The sequence below is a fragment of the Rhamphochromis sp. 'chilingali' genome (assembly GCF_963969265.1).
Source record: "Rhamphochromis sp. 'chilingali' genome assembly, chromosome: 16".
NCBI lineage: Eukaryota > Metazoa > Chordata > Actinopteri > Cichliformes > Cichlidae > Rhamphochromis > Rhamphochromis sp. 'chilingali'.
Window position 1 is genome coordinate 15,928,019 of NC_137943.1, and position 4,278 is coordinate 15,932,296.

Here is a 4,278-nt window from a genome sequence, read left to right on the forward strand (position 1 = left end):
GCCAATCATCAGCTTTTAGCAGTGACAGAGTGAAAACCTGTATATGATTGGTCTGTTGTATGATGTTTAAATTATCTCCAAGGATGTTTTTAAGCTGTCAGAGAATAATTTTAGCTCATAAAAAGAGTTTTCGTATGAGTAGAAGGTGACGTTCACTTTCATAAACATCATTGTTTTTGTGTGGCATCACGTTTGCTCTTCTCCAGTTTACATTTTTAGTTTTATTTTGGCTGTTGATTCACACCAACAAGATTAAAATGCTTCTTAACTTTGCTTGAATTTCTCAGGCATTGTTTGCTGCTTATGTCTGCTTTCCCCTCAAATTTCATCCATACTTTGAATAAAGAAGAGACATCAACTGAGCATAATCGGTGCTACACAGGCTGCACTACACTGTGTTCTCTGTGCTGTTCATTTGGATCAATTGAATGTACCTGCTATAACCAGTGACTGGAAACAAGTCTGGGTGGATAAAATTATTGCATAGAAGCAGAGGGGCTTCAATTTGCTCTTAAAATGTTATGGTGAAGCAAGAGGAGTCCTTTGGTGTAAAACGGAGTGCAAGGGGAATGGCTGACAGACTTTCAGGCATTACCTGAAGCCACGAAAAAGTGGCTTTATTAAAAATGAGTTATTTTTGCTATTACATTGTTCTAATACATACTTGATAGGACAAAGCAAATTGCTGCCTTTTTGTTCATAGAAAGCTTGTTTTAATAACATAGTTATAACATAGTTATGCATTAATATAGTTTTTCAAAAAAAGCCATGACCATAAAGGATTAGTAGCAAAGTAGTAGAATTTCACCTGTTAAAACCAAAAAGACATATCTATTTAGAATTTGGTCTCCCAGTAGTTTTCTTCCGACATCTTGTACTTGAGCATTTGCACAGGACCCCTGTCTACCTCTCCTCTCTCTTCATCGACCTGACTATGCAACTTAAATTTCAATTTGTCGAAGAGAAACAAATCCGGTGGTCCTCCTTGGGCTCTCGTACTCTGGGGCCTCTGGATGTCTGGGGCCTGGATCTCCTCCATGCCTGCTTCATGCCCTGGGGGACAGGGCTATGGCTTTCTACATCCTCTTGCAGACCATTACATGTGGAAACCATTTGAATACAAGCGCGCTGATCCACACAGGTATGCACACGGGTGTTCACTGTTCGTAGACTTAAATTACACTTTTCTTGGCTGCTACTTCAAAGCACATTGTGCGCTGTCTGTCCTGCGTGCTGCACAACAACATTGAATATTTAGTATTTACTGCTGTTTACACTTAGCTAGATTAATGCGATGGTGTTGTGTTTAGTATGTTGCTTTGGTTTTTTTTTTTGCTTGTTTTCTATTCTTTCTCTCTCAACAGGTGATCCAGGAGATTTTTTTCCCTTTCTCACTGTCCCTCTCCCCTTCTGTTTTTCTTTTCCTTCCTCTTTCTTTCTCCCTTTCCTATCCCTCACTCATGCCTGTTCCATCTGTAACAACTGAAAATAAAATAAAATAAAATAAAAAGGTCGATCAAATGGACCAATACGGCAATGTCATGATGATCCATTTGGCAAAATCCATTGGGTATCCTTGTTGGTCTTCAGACAACAATTCTGACGGCTAAAGAACCAAATGGGACAGGCAAAAAAGGAAAAGAAAAAAAAAATTTGTCGAAGAGAACAAATTGTGATGTGAGTGAGTCTTCCTCCTGGGAGTGAGTCTTCCTCCTTGTGTAGAGCTGCACAAGGAGATGACCTTGAAGGGGAGAGCTGCCAAATTTAAAACACATATAACATTTTAAGGGAGAGATCGTATATATCTTTCTGATAGTACCTGATACATACAATCTTAATATTGCAATGAACCACTGATTGAGATGAGGTTGTCAACACTACATTTTATTTTAAAATACTTTTTGGAGACTATTACCAATAGCTGCACTTTGTGCTTGTTCCGACATGTACCTGATCATGATCCTCTAGGCTCCATCGAAAATATGACTGTTTCTGGGGAAAAACTAAAGTGGAGGCAATGGAGACATTGTTATAGAGCCACAATACCCCATGTCTTTCATACATGTACAATGTTTGCCCCTCCACGCTGATGATCAGAGTACAAGAGTGATCTCCCTATTTGTTTGAAATCCACATTCCCTGACACAATATGAAATTCTCTTGCTGGGTAATAGCCCTATTATTTGCTGAATATTGCATTAAACTACTTTAGTTGCCATTGTGTTGTGTGCCTGGGAGAGCGCATGAGCTCCACTACATGAATGGGTGTTTTCGTGCCGTTCTGATGCAGTGTTTATGTGTTTAACAAGTGTTTACTTCAGGCAGATATATCATGTAGGAGCTATAGGTAATGTGCTGGTAATCTCAGCAGCAAAAATAAATAGTGTAATGATGATAAGATTAGCTGTAGCCCTGTGTTTGTTGACTGGCTAAAGAGAAGGAAGGGTAGCATCTGGAAAGAGTAATGGAAGAATCCCACTATCAGCTGTACTTGCAAAGATAAATGTGCTGTAGGTAGCTTTGTATATATATTACAAATTAAAGGGAGCAAATGCATGAAGTTGACCTTTCAGTGGATTATGATCACATTATATTCAATATTTTGCTATGAGTGTCATGGGTTTAAGGAGTAATGCAATGAGATGAATTTTGTGGAAATGTTATTAAGAGTAAATACGAAGTCGGGGTCTATAATAAGCTGCAAACTTAGAGATTTGCATAAAGAGTTGTAAACATCTGAATGATAAAGCAAGTCGCAGTCGCTTATAACTGTTAAGGAATATTAGAAAAAACGATGATTACATGATGACTTTTTAGTTTTTGTCAGTACTGCATGAAAATGTTCATTCAAATTCAAGACATGCACATTTAGGTGAATATGTCCTTACCCTCCGTTGGTTATTCGTGATTATTCTTCACCACAGTTTGACAATAGTCTTGTCACAGGACTACGGAGAACAACAAGAAGGAATAAAACACAAAAATTAAATATCACAGTTTTTACAATTCAGCAGTTAAGTCTTTCATAACTGCTGCCTTCTACTGAATGGGAAAGTTAAACCTCTCTTTGAAGTTAAAGGAGGAATCCTCAGATGTACACGCTACACACTGCCACACTATATCACATTTATGGGTTCATTTGCAGTATCAAATAAGTAGGCCGGGGGAGAAGATAACCTCCAAAATACTACGACAAGCAATTTTTTTTTTTGTGTGTTAATCTGCCAAAAGTCTACATACAGTGCAATGCATTTTTTTCTTTATCAGTTTACTGTGTCTACAGTCATTGCACAAACTGATTTGTAAACACATCTCAAACCACACAGTTCTTTCGATTCTTCATGCATTGGTGTTCTCTGTCTCTCTCTCCTCCTCTCTCACATACACACACACACACATAAAAACACACAGGCATACAATTCACACCATTCAAAGACACAAGGGATGGTCACCTTCCTGCTCAGTGGGATGCTTTCTGCACCTGAGAAAACAATGCTGAAATATTGGCATTCAGAGAGCAGAAAGAAGCCAAAGGCCAGGGAGAGGGCACCTAACCAGAGAGATAGAAATGAAATGATTTCTTGGAGTACAGACAGCAGGGGTAAAAAAAAAAATGTAAGTGTGAATAATTGATGAAATGTTTTTGCTTTCATGGTCATCCATTTGAGAGCAAAGGAGAATTCCCACAATTATTGCATAAAGATATTAATGCAACCAAAGAAATCAATACATATGATGCACATATTACGGCACATATCGTATCTGATAATGCACGTTCATATTCAGTGGCACAAATACTCACTTTACACATCTCTTTTAAAGACTATCTGAACATTTTTACTAGGCTTCTTATATCGCAAAAAGAATGAAAATCTAAAAGAATAAAAATACCTATAGGCCACATGATATAAATTTACAGATAAATTTGCAACTTAGCAAGTCCTTTCCTATCGCATTAATTTTACCTCTCTCTGTCTCCTCATTGAGACTGCACTTCTCCATGACGGGTGATAGCAGACTGTGAGGCCTGGTTACTAGTTGCTGCTGGTACTACTGTTGACGGTGCAGTAGCTGCAGCAGCCCAGACAGCTAACATGTTGGTTAAATTGACACATTTTGCTGCAACTAGTTTTAGTTTCTTTTTCTGTCTTAGTTGGATCAGGTGACCCTAAATCCTGCCTTAGTAATAGGCCTAGGCTGCTAAGTGATTCCCATTATGTGGTGAACGTGTCTTCTTCAGTCACCTTTTTCACTCACTATGTGTTTATCTCTCTCTTT

The 4,278-nt window shown here is 38.3% G+C and overlaps 1 long non-coding RNA gene across 1 annotated transcript; it reads right to left on the reverse strand.

The window, feature by feature from the left end:
- Nucleotides 1-655: 655 nt before the first annotated feature.
- Nucleotides 656-4,272, reverse strand: LOC308413129. The gene is made up of 3 exons (XR_013974673.1): nt 3,966-4,272; nt 3,453-3,550; nt 656-2,948 (listed from the first exon to the last, which is right to left on the reverse strand). It is a non-coding gene; the product is annotated as an uncharacterized lncRNA (long non-coding RNA).
- Nucleotides 4,273-4,278: the final 6 nt, after the last annotated feature.